This window comes from Ictidomys tridecemlineatus, chromosome 7, assembly GCF_052094955.1.
Source record: "Ictidomys tridecemlineatus isolate mIctTri1 chromosome 7, mIctTri1.hap1, whole genome shotgun sequence".
NCBI lineage: Eukaryota > Metazoa > Chordata > Mammalia > Rodentia > Sciuridae > Ictidomys > Ictidomys tridecemlineatus.
Window position 1 is genome coordinate 69,843,366 of NC_135483.1, and position 19,724 is coordinate 69,863,089.

The 19,724-nt window shown below is 33.3% G+C and overlaps 1 pseudogene; it reads right to left on the reverse strand.

The window, feature by feature from the left end:
* Positions 1 to 7,588: 7,588 nt before the first annotated feature.
* Positions 7,589 to 18,935, reverse strand: LOC101965425 (tRNA pseudouridine synthase Pus10 pseudogene; annotated as a pseudogene).
* Positions 18,936 to 19,724: the final 789 nt, after the last annotated feature.

Sequence of the window (19,724 nt, forward strand, 5' to 3'; positions counted from 1 at the left end):
AAGTGAAAAACCACTTTAATAAAGAGAGGGAGATTATGGAGGGGGAAAAAAAAGCAGAAATCCTTGAAATGAAAGAATCAGCAAACCAAAAAATCAAGTGAAAGCATCAACAACAGACTAGTTCACTTGGAAGACAGAATTTCAAGCAATGAAGACCATATATATATGTGATGTTAAGAGACTATGAAGAGAAATTCCAAGAAATATGGGATAACTTTAAAAGACCAAATTTAAGGTTTATGTGGATAAACAAAGGATCAGAGATACAAATGAAAGAACTGCACAAGCTTCTCAATGAAATAATATCAGAAAATTTCCTGAACCAAAAGAATGAAATAGAAAACCAAATACAGGAGGCTTATAGGACCCCAACTATACAAAATTACAACAGACCCATGCCAAGTGACATTATTTTGAAAATACTTAACATAGTATAAGGATAAAATTTTAGAGGCTCCAGGAAAAAAAAATGAAAGGTAACATTTAGAGGGAAAGCAATCCAAATCTCAGCTGATCTCTCAACCACACTGTCAAAGCTAGGAGGTATTGGAATAATATATGCCAAGCTCTGAAAGAAATGAATGCCAGCTAAAAATACTATATCCCTCAAAATTAAACTTAACAATTGACAATGAAATAAAAACACTTCATGATAAAATTTAAAGGAATTCAAAACTAGAAAGCCTGCACTACAAAATATAGTCAAGATATTTTATGAAGAGGAGATGAAAAATAAAAGTGAAAACTAGCAAAGGGCGGAACTTCACTAAAGTAATAGTCAATCAAAGGAGAAACTAATTCAAATTAAAATCCAGAAATAAATCAAAATGACAGGGGATAAAAATAATTTCTCAATAACACCATTGAATGCAAATCAGCTAAACTCATCAATCAAAAGACATAGAATGGCAGAATGGATTAAAAAAAAAAAGACACAACAATATGCTGTCTCCAAGAGACTCATTTCATAGGTAAAGAAATCCATAGATGGAAGGTAAAAGGATGGGGAAAAATATATCATACATAGGTATCTCGTAAACAAGTAGGGGTTTCTAGCCTCATATCAGATAAAGTGGACTTCAAGCTAAAGTAAGAAGAAAAAGAAAGACATTTCATACTCCTTAAGGGAATTACACATCAAAAGACATAACCATCATAAATATTTATGCCCCAAACAATGGAGCATCTGCATATATCAAACAAACCCATCTCAATTTCAAGAATTAAATAGAATACAATACAATAACACTGGGTGACTTTAACATACCTCTCTTACCACTGGATAGATCCTCCAAAGGACAACTAAAAAAAGAGGCTATAGAACTAATAAAATACAATTAATAATTTAGACTTAACATACATATATAGAATATTTCATCCATCAAGGACTGAAAATACTTTCTTCTCAGCAGCACATGGCTCCTTCTCCAAAATAGACCAATCTTAGGCCACAATGCAACTCTTAGCAAATACAAATAAAAACAGAGATAATACCGTGCACTCTATCAGATCATAATGGAATGAAATTAGAAAAAAAACAATAGAATAAAAAAGAAGCTATTCTACTACATGGAGACTAAATGATACATTATTGAATGATGAATGGATAGCAAAAGAAATCAGGGATGAAATTTTTTAAAAAATGCTTAGAGGTAAATGAGAATAGTGAATCAACATATCTAAATTTCTGGGGCACTATGAAGGCAGTGTAAAGAAAGTTCGTTGCACTGAGTTTTAGAAGGCTGGGATATAGCTCAGTTGGTAGAGTGCTTGCCCCACATGCCCTGGGTTCAATCCCCAACACCACCAAAAAGAAAAAAGAAAAGAATAAAAAGTCAACAAGTAAATGACCTAACATTACATCTAAAAGCCCTAGAAAAAGAAGAACAAATCAACACCAAAAGCAGTAGAAAACTGAAAACAAGTAAAATCAGAGCTGAAATCAATAAAATTGAAACAACAACAAAAAAACTCAAACAATTAACAAAACAAAAAGTTGGATCTTTGAAAAATAAGTAAAATTGAAAAACCCTTAGCAATACTAACAAAGAGAAAGAGAAAATTAGTAATATTATTCGCAACGAAAAAGGAAATGTCACAATGGACAATACTAAAATACAGACCCTAATCAGAGCCTATTTTGAAAATTTATACTCTAATAAAATAGAAAATCTTGAAGACAGACAAAGTCCTAGAGACACATGACCTGTCCAAATTGATTCAGGAGGACAAAAATTTAAACAGATCAAGACACCATCAAAAGCTTATCAGGAAAAAAAAAAAAAAAAAAAAGCCCAGGCCCAGATAGATTCTCAGTTCAATGTCTGGTAAAACTCAACTAACACCATCCTCCTCAAATTACTTTGTGAAATAGAAAAGAAGGCTAGTATCACCCTGATACCAAACCAGACAAAGACACATCAAGAAAAAACAAAACAAAACTTCAGACTAGTATCCCTGATGAATATAAATGCAAAAATTCTTAATAAAATACTGGTAAATTGCAGACAAAAAATATTTTAAAAAGATAGTGCACCTGATGAGGGGTGTTCATCCCAGGTATGCAAGATGGATTCAACATACGGAAATCATCAAACAAAATTCATCACATCAGTAAACTTACAAGAATCACATGATTATCTCAATAGAAGCATAAGAGAACATTTGACAACATGCAGCATTCATTCATGTTCAGGATACTAGAAAAACTAGAGATAGTAGGAATATACCTCAATGTTGTGAGAGCTATATATGCTAAACCCAAGGCCAACATCATTCTAAATGGAGAAAAATTGAAAGAATTCCTTCTAAAAACTGGAAGAAGACAGGGATACTCTTTCACCACTTCTATTCAACATAGTCCCTAAAACTCTATCCAGAGAAATTAGACAGAAGAAATAAATTAAAGGGATATGAATAGAAAAATAACTCAAACTATCCCTGTTTGCTGATGACATGATTAGAAGATGCAAAAATCTCCACCAAAAAACTTCTAGAATAATTGAATTCAGCGAAGTGGCAGGATTTAAAATAAACACCCATAAATCAAATGCTTTCCTATATATCAGTGATGAATACATTGAAGGAGAAATTAGGAAAACCATCCCATTCACAATAGCCTCAAAAAAAAACTATTTGGGAATCAACCTAACAAAAGAGGTGAAGGACCTCTACAATGAAAACTACATAACACTAAATAAAGAAATTAAAGAAGACCTTAGAAGATGGAGTGATCTCTCATGTTCTTAGAGAGGCAGAATTAACATTGTTCAAATGGCCATACTACCAAAAGCAATTCCTATTAAAATCCCAAGGATATTCTTTATAGAATTAGAAAAGGCAATCATGAAATTCATTTGGAAAAGCAAGAGGCACAGAATAGCCAAAGCAATACTTAGCAAGAAAAGGGAAGTAGGAGGCATCTTAATACCAGATCTTAAATTATACTACAGAGCCATAGTAACAAAAACAGCATGGTATCGGCACCAAAACAGACATGGATACCAGTGGTACAAAATAGAAGATAGAGAGACAAACCCACATAAATACAGTTATACTAGACAAAGGCACCAAGAACATACATTGGAGAAAAGATAGCCTCTTCGACAAATGGTGCTGGGAAAACTGGAAATCCATATGTAATAATAAAATTAGACCTGTATCTCTCATGTTGCACAAAATTCCACTGCGGGTAGATCAAGGATCTAGGCACTAGATCAGAGACCCTGGACCTACTAGAAGAAAAAGTTGGCCCAAATCTCCATCATGTCAACTTAGGGACCAAATTCCTCAACAATTCTCCTAAAGCACAAGGAGTAAAAATCAAGAAACAATAATTGAGATTGTATCATACTAAAAAGCTTCTTTCTAACAAAGGAAACAAGAACATTCAGAAAGAGCCTATAGAATGGAAGATAATTTTTGCTACTGCACCTCAGATAGAGCATTAATAGAGCATTAATCTCCAAGATGTATAAAAAACACAAAATAAAGAACCCAATCTATAAATGGGCAAAGGAACTGAACAGATACTTCACAGAGTAGTCAACAGATATGTGAAAAAAAATGTTCAATATCTCTACCAATTAGAGAAATGCAAGTTAAAACTACACTGATTTTTCATCTCACTCCATTCAGAATGGCAGCTGTCACTAATACAAGTAACAATAAATGTTGATTAGGATGTGGGGATAAAGGTACACCCAGACATTGCTAGTGGCACTGCAAATTGGGGCAACCACTCTGGAAAGCAGAATGCAGAGTCCTCAGAAATCTTGGAATATAACAACCATTTGACCCAGTTATCCCACTTCTCAGCATATACCTAGAAGATTTAAAATCAGCATACTATAGAGAGGAAGCCACATCAATGTTCACAGCTGCTTAATTCACAATAGCTATGCTATGGAACCAACCTAGATGCCCTTCAATATATGAATAAATAAAGAAAATATAGTATATATACACAATAGAATATTAATTAGTCATAAAGAAGAATGAAATTATGGCATTTGCTGGTAAATGGATAGAATGGAGACTATCATGCTAAGCAAAATAAGCCAATCCTAAAAAAAAAAACCAAGGGCCAAATGTTCTCTCTGATATACAATGCTAACTCACAATAGGCTAGGAGGGGAGAGAGTAGAGGAAGTTCTCTGGGTTGAACAGGGCCGGAATCAGGGGGAAGAGAGAGGAGATGGGAATGGGAAAGATAGTAGAATGAATCAGACAAAACCATTCCTATGTTTATATACGAATACATGACCAGTGTAACTCCACATCATGTACAACCACAAGAATGGGAAGTTATACTCCATATATGCATGATGTCAATATATATTCTACTGTCTTGTATAACTGAAAAAAAGTACTAAAATAGTGCATAATAAAAGAAAGATAGAAAAAAATGTTGGAATAAAATTTCTAGGTTAGGGGCAAAATTGGTTGATCTTCTACACGGCAGCAAAACCATGGACTAATAGACTATCCTTTCTATGAGGAAAAAAATCATTTCCACTCCTACAAGATGGAAATCTCTATGTTCACATGCAACATTCAGCATCTGGGTTTCATTCTAGAGTAAAAAGTGAAGTCAATTATAGGTAAATTCTCCTAGGGAATTAAATAATTCTGGGTGAGCCCGAATTCTTTGGTATGACATTGAAAGAGCATGCAGTAAACATATATCAAAACTTCACATTAAAAACCCTGTAAATGTATATGGTTATTGTGGTCAATGAAAAATAAAAATGCATGCAGTCCTTTTCTTGCTTTAAAAACAAAAGAAATTATGTGGGGACTCTTAGGGGCCGCAAATGGATTTAGAGATCATTCTCAGTATTGAAATATTTATGTGTGTGTCTTTCCATCCAGGAACAAGGTATCATTCTCCATTCATTCAGATTTTCTTTTTATCCCCCAGTTTAATGCTTTGCTTCTGCATATTGTTTCCTTTCCAAGTGATTTTATGATCTTACTCATCCATGCATGCATTTGCTTGTTAATGCAGATTTATAGGAATACATGGCTAGACATCCTTGGAGGAGTGTCATGATCCCACAGTATCTGAGCTCCTCCCTAGCACATTTGTTACTCCATGGTGTCTTCTCTTCCTCTGGGTGAAGGATATGCCACACTGACCTGCTGGGTGTGTTGCTGTGTGCAAGAATTCACAACGCCCCTGTGAGAAATCTCAGAAATGCCGTCTTATCATGGAACTCCCCTACTTGGAATCTTCCAGTGACATCTTATTACCTGAAAGACTATGCCAGAAAAGTTTATAGGGCATACAAGCATTCTGGCTGCTGCCCTTTAATCTTTATCTTCACTTGTGTTCCTAGGAACTAGGGACCTTGCTGAGCACTGGACCACATCAAGCTCCTTGTTCAACCCTGATGGTGGCTTTCTTCCAGACCTCTCTACCATGACATGCATTGTTCTTTCTCTTTGGAATATTCTTCTGAGATCACCTACCTTATTCCTACTGAAAAACATCTGGAGCCTTTTTCCTAATATTCTAGAAATTTCCCTAACTTCTAGTCCACCCGTCCTACCCTGGTATACCCCTTAATCTCAATACTTGCCTACATCTGTATATAGGTCACTCCCATACTACAATGTGTCTAAGTGTCTAATATAGTGCTTAATAGAGGAAAAATTATTGATTGAGATAACATGTTTTGAGTTTACCCTTTTAATAGTACATTACAATTTTCCAAATGTTCTCATATATAAAATCAGTACAACCAAAGTTCTTTCTATGACTTAATATGGACCCTGGGTATAATAATGCCACTAAATTTTAGCATCTCAATACCCTTCCTTTTCAAAGCTACATTTGTCTTTAAATAATTCTCTTTGGTCTGTCTGAGAAACTTCTAGGGGCACCAATGCTCACTGAAGACATTTTAAGATTATTAGTTTGAGGGAAGGGCCTTCTTCAGCAGAATCCCTTAGCAGAGTGGAGAAAGAAGAGACGGTTTGTGTTGTCAATTTGAGAGAATATGATTTTCAATATTTCTTCCATATAATTGGAGTTTTCATAACTTTCTGCTCCACAGACCATGTTTCTTCTGTTTAACATGTGGGTTAGCACCCATTACGCGACAGGGGCTCAGACCACCAATCTCTGCTGCTTCTTACTAACCCCCAAATAATTTTCCTTTTGTAAGCAAATGTTTCATAGACAGTTTGCTCAGCAGAGTTATTTGGATCACAAGTAACATTGTCCTTTTCTTTATGGAATCGCCATTTTCCTTCAAGACCTCACATGCATTCTGGGGATAGGGTTTGGTGAGGAAGGGAGAGGGACACTGGTGTCATGATTGGGCACAGACATCTTCCTATACCTCACTCCTCAGACATGCAGTCTAGCCCACCCAAGTACATAATTCCTTCATTCTTGGTGGTTTTCTCTTAAGGTTCTGTTTTTCCATCTAAGTATCTTGCAGTCTCTTGGACAACACTGCATCTACTTGAATATATTATAGATAAAGCTCAAAATCTTTGTTACAGAGACGCTGAGTCCATCTTTTCTAAATACCACTGGACTTTTCTGGATAATTTACATTCTCTAAACATAATATAGAAGAAGAATATGCCACCCAGGACCCATATGGGAGTCCTACCTCCAGACACCCACCTGAATAATGAAGCTAAAGTATTCTATGGATTAACTTTTTGGTTCTTGTTTTGTTTTTCTAGACATAACTTTTTTTCAGATAATTTAAAAATTTAGAACATGATTTTAAAGATGATATGTGTCTTATGGAGGGACAATTTCTGGCTGAAAGGAATTATAACTTAGATTAACATAACATGTTTCCTATTTCCATGATCCTCTAAATGATTAAGAGGGAAGATGGTTTCATTATTCATAGTTTTTTTGTGGGAGTGAGAGAGAATGAAAATTAAAACTATACAGAGATCCTGAGATGTTATAACAAATTAAAAGAAAAATACCGCAGATGGACATCATCCAAATGGTTTCCAAAGTACCATTTTGATGGATAAATAGTCACTTTATAGTTTATGCTGTGTGAATGTTCATCTAATAAAATAAAAATATCCACAGAAAAACCCTATTGCCTCAAAATTTGAAGCATGTCATCCAGACCATTAGCCAGTCAATGTGTACAGAATTAACATTCATCTCAAGATTGTAAGCAACCACATTTATCAGAGAACCAATATTCAGCTTTGTTCTCCAATTTTTTTATGTACAAGATTTTATGTATAAGATGTATGTTCCATCTTTAATCTACATGTAGAGGCAAAACGATGCACATTGATATAGAGTGTCTCCATGGAATAAACAATACGAGTTCTCACAGCCAAAGACCTTTGGTGAAGGACCACCTGCAGAGGTGTTTTATGGTCAATCTTTATGTCATTTATATCATTTAGGAATTCAATATCTTTTATCTCTATTGCTCTATATGTTCCTATTAAAGCACTATAGGTCTTGGTCTTTTTTATATATATATATATATATATTTTCTATTGCCTCCCTTGTAACAAGCGGCAAGTCCCATACCTGGATTTTATTATTCTGTGACTTATTAATTTCTGGATAAAGTTCCTTAATTTATTGTGAAGAGAAATGCATTGTTGGAGATTCACTGGCTCAATTGTGAAGGGCCTCCCATTTCCTAATGTTCTCTTATCTATAGCTTCTCTTCCAGAGGATGAAAAATTGACTCTCTGCTTTTAATAATGTCAACAAATAATCTGAAATTAATTTTTTTCACTAATGATTCCAAGATCCTTACCCCATCAATTATACAAGAAGTTTGCAGGAGGTTCCTAGCATATTTATTATATATCCCAGCCACAAAAACAGCACCATGAGCATATTCAATTTCAGGAACAAAGCATATAACTCTTGGTAAGTTTGGAGGACAAGGAAACTGCTCACAGAAATCCTCTTATTTCCTCTTATTCAAAGTTTTCATAACTGCATTCCAATGAATACTGATTGCTGAGTTTGGACGGGTTTGAAACAACCTGAGGAATTACACTGAGGAAGAAGAAGCAATCCTCAACTGTTCTTGGTGAGCAAAGACCATACTCATATAAAATGAGCTTTTTACTTCAATGGGAACATTCCAATCCTCTGAAAACAGAAGGCTAGTTGTCAATTTGTAGGCTATGTAATGTTCAGCTGTGTCATTTCTTCCATCAGCAGCCTCTACATTTCATTTCCTGTTTTATCAGCAACCATACAACATTCTGTCTTAGAGATAGAAAACTGAGTTGGGGGAATTGGCCAAGTGGACTAAAAATACCAAGTTGTTGAATTAAAACCCAGAGGCCTCAACCTTTTGGCACAATGTTTTAATGAACTCTCTATTACAGAATTCTTGAAGAATTACTGGCAAACATTGCATAGATTTAAATTTGAGCTCTTGGAAATAATGCTTCCATCTTCAATAATGTAGATCCTGCCCTCTCCATTTTGATTCAGATTATTAATCTCATCTTCCATTTCTTATAGTTTGTAAGGTACATGAAAAATCCATACCATAGAATCTGAAAATACCTCTTGGACAGGTATTTTGTACTGAGAAACAACTGGATCACATGTTTATTTTTCTCAGTAGTAGTATATTTAAAAACTTCTTCCAAGAGGAAGAGCCTAACATTTTCAGATGAACTTTTAAGTTTTAACCCTTACTACAATTGTAACATGTAGATAGATCTCCCATTTTATAAATAACACATGGTGCCAACGTATATGATGTGTTCTAAAATTGACAGTTGGTGAAAGCCAAGGCAAAACTGAAAAACCCAGGAATTATAGCATTATAAGTTAATTATGAGTGTTTTGTAATCACAATGGCAAGTCTTCAAGTCCCAAATATGATACTTATTACCCAATTAGAATACAGCAAGGACTAGCTTCCCTATCCTACAATGGGTAGACTTCTATGTCTATGGTAGTTATTTATAAAATATGTATATGAAGATAGAACCCAAAGCTTGTCAAAAAATATGTCTATAACATATATCAACTATTCATTTTATTCATATTTTTAAATTCATCTTTATATTTTACAACTCCATTTTCTTAAATTTAATGAGCCAATGAATACTTATTACTTAAATATAATTTTAAATGGAATCCTATTGAATACCATCAGCATAGTTTTGAGTTCTAAAGATAGGGTGGCAGAAACACATTTCCTATTGTCAAGTTGTTTACCAGCTATGTCAGTCAGCTTTCATCACTGTGACAAAATACCCAAGAAAAACAACTTGTAAGTAGGAAAAGTTTAATTGGGCTCATGGTTACAGTTTCTGACCCAAAGCAATTGGCCTACTGCTTTGTGTCTACTGCTTTGAGGCAGTTCATCATGGTGGGGATGCATGGCAGAGGGAGCTGCTCAGCTCAAGGCAGCCAGAAACAAAAAGAAATGGGAAGGGGCGGAGGACCCCATGTATCTTGCAAGGGCATGCACCTAGTTACTTTTCACTAAATTCTACATCATGAAAGTTCCACCACCTCCCAAGAACATCATAGACAGGCAACCAAGTCTTTAACACATGGGCCTTTGGGAGACATTTGTCTAAGCCATAGCACTACCTGAAGAGTATATTGGTCAGATTGGGTTATTCAATAATTGTTATTAAGTTTCCGTGTGAGAACACACTCTGCTATGTATTATTGCCTTCGAAAAGTGTTCCTTCTGGAGTTATGCTTGAATTTACAAAATATTTTCCCCAAAAATCAAGGAAAAATTTTGGAAAGGGTATGGACTTTGTAATCCATGTAATGTAATCCGATAACAAAATGGATGAAAATTTAAATAAATAGATAAGAATTGTTCCATGTATAAATGCCTGTAAGTACAAACAATAAAGATATATTAATTCATTCAAATGAGAATTTAGTGAGTTTACATGGCACAAAACACCTGTCAGTTCTAACTGATGAAAAATTAATTCACAGAAAGAATATTATCCTACTCTTCACTTATCCCCTTGAAGCTACTGAGTTTCGTGATTCAGAAAATAATGATTATACTTCAAGCCAATTTTCTGGAATTCCTTCCCCTGAAATATCAACTAAGATTGAAGTATCAAGCTTTTAAATTAGGTTTCAAATTCTATTTTTGCTGATAACTTAACTTGTCTCAGGATATGCCAATGATCTTCATATAACCTCAATGCTTTTTTGAATATAAAACATGGAAAAATCATGATAGGCTAATCTCATCAAATGAGATATTGTCTATACCATAGTTATTTAATGTAGATACTTGATAAATTTTAGTTCCATTTGTCTATTTTTACAACATTGTTGTCCTTGGTGAGAATTTAGGTCTAAAATTCAAATTCATTTGTATTTCAAACCTATTTTTAAATATGATCTATTGTCATATCCAGAAAGCATTTATGGGACAAACTTTGTCTGTTGTCTATATTCTTTGGAGATTACACATTAAATAATCTCTCTTCACAGTCTGGTCCCAAAACACAGTGGTCTCAGTTACTTTACAAGCACAATACTAAATTGATAAAACTAAAACTAAAAGTATCCCCCCCCCAAAAAAAAAAACACCAGTTGTGAATATAGAAACAATTGTCGGTTTAAAACGTCTTAAAATAGAATTGTATTTAAATATGAAATGAGTATCATTAAAATATTTTTTTAATCAAAAGGAAAGTAAAATTTCATTTTAACCTCTTCCTATAGTAAGCACTTCACATGTGTTATGACTGAGTTTTCATTACTGCCCTATGAGATACAGAGAAGCAATATATTTTACAACTCAAAGATTGCCATTCACATCTTAGGCCATGTTTGGACATCTATAGAATCATCTAATGTTTGATCTGTTTGCCATATGGAGCATCATCAAGTTTGTGTGGAAGAGATTATTCCTAGGATATTTGAATGACATTTTAGTCTATCAAATCCAATTTTACTACATTTTTTAAAATAAGAAACTCTTTTAGGTGAGAAGATAGTTAGTACTAGGAAATAATACAATTACAAAGATGGAATTTTTGTTTTAATTTCCCAAGCCAAATAACATATCATTAATAAACATTATACATGATTATAGTAAAAATTTCAAGATCTTTGAATACCAAAATTCTGATCCCTCCAGGAAAACTAAGCATTTCTCTTCTCTGGTTAAGATGTAGAAATTGCCAATCAAGTCATTACTCACAACTTAACAATGAGAAATCATAGAATGAACCAAAAACTGAAAATTTTTCTCTGTAGCTACTAAAATGCTTCGAGGCAAGTAATGAATTATGCTCTAAGAATAATGAATCCTTCCTAAGCAAGAGGAAACCATGGCTCACTCTCATCTCTAGAAGTATTAGCATAGCCTAGGACACCAAGGAGAGCGATGGGACTGGTAAAAACTAAAACTTTTTCTGTAAAAAGGAGATTACTAAAATTCTTCAAGTCCAAGCATGAGTTGGCAAGTTAGTTGGACATCTGAGGAAGCATAAAAAGTTAAAGACTCCCTGTCATTGATAAGTTGTCCCCCTGAGACTTTTTCTGACTAAGCAGCATCATGGAAAGAGAATGAAGCTAAGAAGCAGAGAAAAAACACAAAGTCTTTCAGTGCTTAGACCCCAAACCTTCCTGAATAGAAGAATTAATTCCAGCCTCCAAATACTTAAAATTAGAAGTGAACTGAACAAAAATAAAGGCTCTGCTCTGAAAACTCAATTTGGCATTAAATTAAAGGAAACTTTCCCCATCCTGTTAAAAGAAAGGGCAATGTTTTTCTGAGATAAAAATAGCATCCATTTCAGTTTTCTACTGTTTTATAGACAACATCTAGTACATAATAAAAAATGCAAAGCAAGAAAATACAACCCATAACCAATGAAAAGTATCCAATAAAAGCATATTCATTATCACCTACATGTTCAAATTACCAGATATGGATTTTTGCATAATTATTATGAATATGAAAATAGTTTAGAAAAAATGCTTTTTAAGAGGAGAATTTCAATAGGAAAAAATGATACTCTAAAAAAATTAATTTAGGATTAAAAGGTATACATGACTTAAGCCCAATGGATGACATTAAGATTCTGTACATAGAATCTCAAAAAAGAAAAATGGGAAAGAATGTGGCACTATTAAAGGCCAAGATTTGCCAAAACTGAGGCTGTGTATCAACTCATAGATCCAAGAATATCAGCAAACCCTTAAAGTTTGAAGACAAAGAAAACTGTGTGCAGTCATCTCAAATTCAGACTACCAAGAGTCAAAGATAAAGGAGAAGAATCTTAAACATGCATTACACTTAGGAAAACAAAATTAATAATGATGACTGGATTCTTACAAAAAAAGAGAATGAGAACTAAAGATAGTGGAAAGCATCTTTAGCATGATGAATAAAGAAATATTCCACAAAAGAAAAAATAAAGACATCTCAGACAAATGAAAACTGAGAGAATTGGTCACTAACAGATTAAAAGAACCCAGGGGGGGAAAAAAAAAAAACAGAAAACAAATAGCAAGATGATAGACTTAAATCTAACCATAGCGATACTTGCATTAAATGTAAATGAATCAATATTTTTTGAAAGATATGATTTTAAAATAAGACAACAATTGTATGATAGTTTTAAAAACAAACTTGACATACTAAGACTTATACTGGTATTTATTAGAGAATAAAAAAGTTTAAAATCTGCAAAATCTAATTATAAAAAAAGCCAGCAGTGTGGCTGTATTAGTGAGTCAAAGTCAATTTTAAGAAAAAAAGAAATTATAGAGAAAAGGTGAGATATTTCATAATAATAAAAAGTTAATTCATCAGGAAAACAAAAAAGTAGTAAATATGAACCTAGCCAGAAAATAACTTTAAGATATATAAAGAAAAAATTTAAAAGCTAAATGGAAAAAATAGAAAAATATGAAATCATAAAGATTTTAGCATATTTCTGAGTAACTGATAAGGAAAAAAAGACAAATTAATCAATAATACATAGAACATTTAATGCAATTAATCAACTAAACATTTCCATTAAACTTTACCCAAACAAAAATATGAAAATCCATGTTTACAAAATGGACATGAAGTGTTTGCTAAAATATACCAAATAGTAGAGCATTAAACTAGTCTCCATAAATTAAAAAAAAAAAAACTAAAATCATACAGAATATTTATGGCCACAATGGCCTCAAGCTAGAAATTAATACAAGAGGAAGTGAAATATATTTTAATATTGAAAACACAGCAACATTCCTCTAAATGATGCATGTATCAATAAGGAAATAACAAAGCAAAATAGAAATGATTTTAACTGACTAATAATTAGGACACAATATGTTAAAATGGATATAATACAGCAAAATAGCAATTAGTGGGAAATATATAAATATATAAAGTTTTATGCTAGATAATGAGAAAGGTTTAAAATCAATAACTGAAGCTTATCATTCCTCCGGAAGACAGAAAAAGAGCAAATGAAGTACAAAATAGAAGTAAGGAAATAATGAAAAGAAGTATAAAAAGCAATGATATAGAAAATATGAACAATAAAGAAATTCCAAAGCCAAAATATTGATCTTTATAGATAAAAATACAAAACTTATCAATCTAATGAGAGGAACAAGGAAGAAAGAAAGAATTTTTAAAGATCACTAATATCAGGAATGAAAAAAAATTACAAGTGACATTATAGGTATTAAAATGAGAGTAAAATAATATTTAAATACCTTTGTCAATATCTTTGACAATGTAAATGAATTTCTTATAAACCACAACTTTCCAAAACTGACAATAGAAAGAAAGCCTGATTAGTTCTGTATCTATTTTAAGACTCAAACCCATTATTTGAAACTTTCTACCAAGAAAACTCCAGGCCCAGGAGACAGAAACGACACTAAATTCTCAATTATTAATGGAACCAGGTGAAAAGGAGAAAATAATTCAAAAATTCTACTCTGAAAATCGAATCAAAGCAAACCACTTCTCACTCCTAGACCCTCAGCTCAAGAATCACCTCTGCATTCTTCTTTTTACTATTTGGCTCTTGTAGAATTGTAAAAGTGTAACTTTGTTCATTAAAAAAGACTTTTATTTAATTCACTTAACACTTTCTTTCTGATAAATAAATATCTAGAACATGGGAAAACAATGATCACTTACTGTATACCAATACTGTGTTAAGTGTTTTACATATATTATTTCATTCTATCCTCATAAACTGGTTTGGACACTCTATTTTCTTGATTTACAAATGAAGGAACTAAGATTCAAGAGTTCACTAACTTTCCCAAAGTCCCCCAAACCTCAAATCCTATCTGATTCCAAAACCTGTGTCAGGAACCATCTGTGATTAATGGACCTTTCTCGGCCAGCCTGTCAAGACGACCTGCCATGTAAGTTCTGTATTTGGTAGTGTTTTAATTATTAATGGAACCAGAAAAAATTAAGAATTTCAGAGGGAGTATTTATCCAGCTTGCTTTCATTCTCGTGAACCAATCTGCCAGGAGTCCAACTACAGAACTTGTCAGAAGATAAATAAACTCTACTCACTTTATCATTTGTAAACTTTCAGAGATTACGCGGAGTGACAATATTCTAACCCCATATGTTTTCATGTCAAAAACAAAATGAGCTAATTTAAAACAGAGAGGAAGGAGACAACCTGCCTCTTAAACTAAAGTGACTACAGAAAGACTATAATACACTAATAAAAACATTTTTTTTTTTTAAATAAGGTGACTTCCACTCAGGGCCCTTTGCTTATGCCTTCTCTAAATGATCCCCCATCACTGTTCTGAGCTTTGTATTTTTAGTACTATCTTCTTCACCAACTTGTAGTTTTCACTTCAGAACATTTATAACACTGTGGTCAACTGAAAAACTCCTTAAAGATAAAATCTGAGTCTCACTCACTGTCATATTTGCTCAATGTGCCTAATGCTGGGCACTTCCATAGTAGGTGCCCAATAATGTTAGCTGTATGAATAACAATATAATTAGAGATCAAAATATCTTGTTTAACAACCTGTTTTACCCCTAAATTTAAAACTCCCATTTTATCAAAATTTTTAGTGTCTATTATTAAAATAAAGAAAAATTTGAAATTCTAGGCCATTTTTCTCTGGGTAATAATAGCATTTGTCTACCTACAGCTTTATAGGTCTTCAAGAAAAAACAATTTCTATCAGAACCTTTATTAAAATAGCACAGCCCCCCTAAAAATATCATGCAAGGGACAAATGTAAGTCATGTACACAATTTTGAATTTTCCATTATTCTGGTTTTAAATATTTTTAGATGAATTTAATTGTAATAATACATTTGATTTAACCAATATATCTAAGATATTATTTCAGCACGTGATTTAAAGATATTGATAAGTTTTTATACTTTCATTCATGCTAAATATTCAAAAATGTATTTTACTTCCATATTATATAACACCATAGTTCAGACTACACATTATAATTTCCAATTATTCAAAAGCTCCATATACTTAGTGATTCACATATTGAACAACAAGGGTTAAAACTAGCTGAAAACACAATTAAATGAGAATTGACTCTATGACTAGGCATATTAAATATTCTAAGCATCTTGATAAATTGGTTAGTAATTACTTGGAAAATAAAGAGTTTTATGCCTTTGTCAAAGACATGAAGACACCTATGTCTATGTCTAGTCCATTTACATAAAGTAGAAAATCAACAAAACCTTCAAATTCACCAGATAATAGCTGTGTTATTGAGATTGTGGATAATTTACAGTAACTCATGTTTTTCTGAACTCTGAAAAACAGATTTTAGATTATTGGAAATTGGCCACATATGTGCCAGGAACTAAGTTGACAGAATAAGAGCTCTTATTTCCTTGAAAATCTGTCCATCTTCAATCTGTGGATAGCTGTCTTTTGATTGAAACTTGATGTACCCTATCACCTCAAAGGTTTTTGTTTTTGTTTTTAATCTTCTACCCCAGCTCTGCCCTAATCCTGGGTTTAAGAATCCTCACCTTGAAATCTAAATTACCACAAATGATTCCAGTTTGAGCAAATTGCCTAGAATTAAAGACACAAGACTTTATAGGCTTGCTGAACAAGAAGAGAGACCTTCAGTGTTACTGATCCTCATAGGCCAACCTCTAATCAACCACTCCAGTTTCCCAGTACTTATACATAAGAGATTAGTTAGGACCATCCCAGGAAAATGGAATCTCCCAGAATCTGACACATCCTGATCAAATATTATCTCTCCAGGCTGCCTACTTTCAAGTCTCCTTTACCCAATTCAAATCAATGAAGAAAGATTTCCTAGAGTCTTACTAGTTGGCCTCTTATATTATTCAAAATATAGTTGAGTTGAAAAAACTATCATAATTCAATGTGATGCTTTAATGATGATTTGGGGAGGACATTCTCTTCCTCCTGAATAAATGATAGGAAATTGCTATAAAAAGTTAACATTTAGGCAAACAATTCTCTTTATTCAGACTAGTAATAACCAAAACTGGTCAGTTTCTAAAATGAAGAATCTTTATAAAACAACTGCCCTGGAATTACTGGGTCATGTGTCAATATGAGGCATAAATGACAGTAAGATATCCAACTCCTATTCAGGCATGGTGGTGCACACCTGTAATCCCAGTGGCTCAGGAGGCTGAAGCAGGAGGATTGCAAGTTCAAAGCCAACCTCAGCAATTTAGTGAGACACTGCCTCAAAATACAAAATAAAAAGTTCTAGGGATGTAACTCAGTGGTAAAGCATCCCTGGGTTCAAACCCCAATACCACACACACAAAAAAAAAGAAATGAAAAGAAAAGAAAAAAAAAGATATCCAACCCCTTAGTAGACTAGGGAAATGTTAGAAAAGGCATTGGCATGTCTGAAATATAAAATTATTGCTGTGTAAAAACACTTGAAAGTTTTTCCAGTAAGTTTGGTCAGGCATTTCAAAACCACCCAAAGATTATAAATGTGGCTTTAATTTAAAAGCCAGCATCAAGGCAAATTTATTAATTTTCTTATTAATTTTCTATGCTGCCTTTGCTCAGATTTTTTTGAATTGATTTAAAAACTAGGTGCATCTTTACTTAGCTTAGAGACACTTTCTTCTAGCGATGTGAATTTTTTTTTCTTTCTTTTTACTGTGGTTTCTCTTACACTGGTTTCCATTGCCATAAAGGTCAGTTTGTTAACTGTGGTGACAGCCTCTCCCTCATGGCACATGTTCAATAAATGTCAGTAAGTGAACAAAGAGAAGAGATACTGGAACACTCTTAGCCTTAATAAACTGAAAAGGTAGTAGTGAACTGAAAGTTACATTCATTCAGAATAAAAGGGGCCTTTAGAGTCAGTTTTTCTGGTTGAAAGATCAGAGCAAATGAATCCACCACCTAAAATAGAAGTTGTTTTATTCTCACAGGTTCTGACATTTTAGTGGTAAGCTGACAAGTTATAAAAACTGCTACCAAAATCCAAATTGCTAGCACCATATGGAAAAAGATGCCTGCAATATGTCTTTTATCATATATATATATATATATATATATATATATATATATATATATACACACACACACACACACACACACACACACACACACACACATACACACATATACTTACATATACATGTAGAAAGTCATTGCATTTGAATTATTGCAGATGGTTTTTCAAATAAACACAAAGGCAGGAGGATTGAAATATTGAGAGGTCACATAGACCATGACAAGTAAAGGGAGAGTCATAGACTTCATGCTAGCAGACTGCCTTTATCTGCCAATATCTTTCTCTCATTATCCCCTGGTCTACCAAGGATTTGAGTATCTGCTACTTAGAAAGAGTCTTGTTTTACACCTCTTAGTCAAAAATTTCATGGTCGACTTGTGTCAAATTTCTAAGAATTTGAAGAACTTAAGCCTTTATTTAAGCAAAGCTGGAACTGGAATTAAATAAATAATTTATGCCTAAATGAGCTTAATATGTTCTTGTCAAATATAAAATATTATTAAAAGCAAACACATTTTCTCCTTATTTTCTTTTAGTAAAGAAACAAATAAGGAGTAAATTTTGAGTTCCCAAACGGCAAAACTGCTCTGTGAAATAATCAGAAAAATGACCAGGGCAAAATTCCTGAAAAATATGAGTAGGTGTGCACATTTAGGATTCCTCTCTGATTCTCAAAAATCAGAGCATCTTATTCCTGCATGAGTCTAGGGTGTCAGGTCTTAAATATTTTGGAGATTGCTCCTCCTATCATAGTATTTACTTTGGGCAACATTCTAAGCCCAAAATTTAATCATAATAACATCTAGAATTTATTACAAAGTGTTTAGATGCAAGAGTAGCTGAATTCCTATTTCTCGATGAATTTTCACCACCACCTTATCAATGTTATCCTCCTCATTTTGCTGATAAAGGAACAGATTCAGAGTTTCCAAAGGATCCTTACCTTGACTGCATATTGGAATCAACTAGGGAGCTTGTAAAATTCCAATGTCTAAGTCTTAACTCAAAGCTAAATAAAAAATCCTGGAAGCGGAACCCAAGAAACAATATTTTTAAAAGCTCTTAAGGTGACTCCAATTTGCAGCTTAGGTTGAGACACACTGGGTTAAACCAAGTTCATGGAATTAGTTTGCTGGAAATAAAAGGTAAATTTATATCAGTGCAAAGCCCAAGTTTCGCCTCGGGGATTTCCCACAAAACCTCTTTCAGTTCCCTTAGGACCAGGGCCAGTATCCTTATGACAAATTTAGGATCATTCTGCATTAGCCACCTTCTGCCCCTGGTGAAAATAATGATTTGTACCCTTGTGGATTTCATGGTCCATATCGAATGAGGCAATTTCTGGACCTATATAAGGCAGAAAATACCATATTGCCCAAAACTGTATTCATAATATATATTATTAGGTCAACAGAAAATGCTCTATTCACTAAGATTCTACCATCTTGAGCACTTGATTCTTTCTTACCAAAATATTTGTTTATCAATATGCAGATGTTGCCAGAGGGACTCTGTGGGATTACTATGTGCTTCTAATTTAAAAGTTTATTATTCAGAAGTGGCATATAGCTACCATGGGACAGTGCTGAGAATGGAAAAAATCTGTGCAGCTTTTATGTAACCAGCATAAAACTTTCCATATGATAGAAATTCAAAATCAGGACAGCCAGGTCACTAGCAGCTTAAAACAATAAGTCTAATTAAGTTTTCTTTAAAAGAAAACAAAAACCATTTTTAATAGCA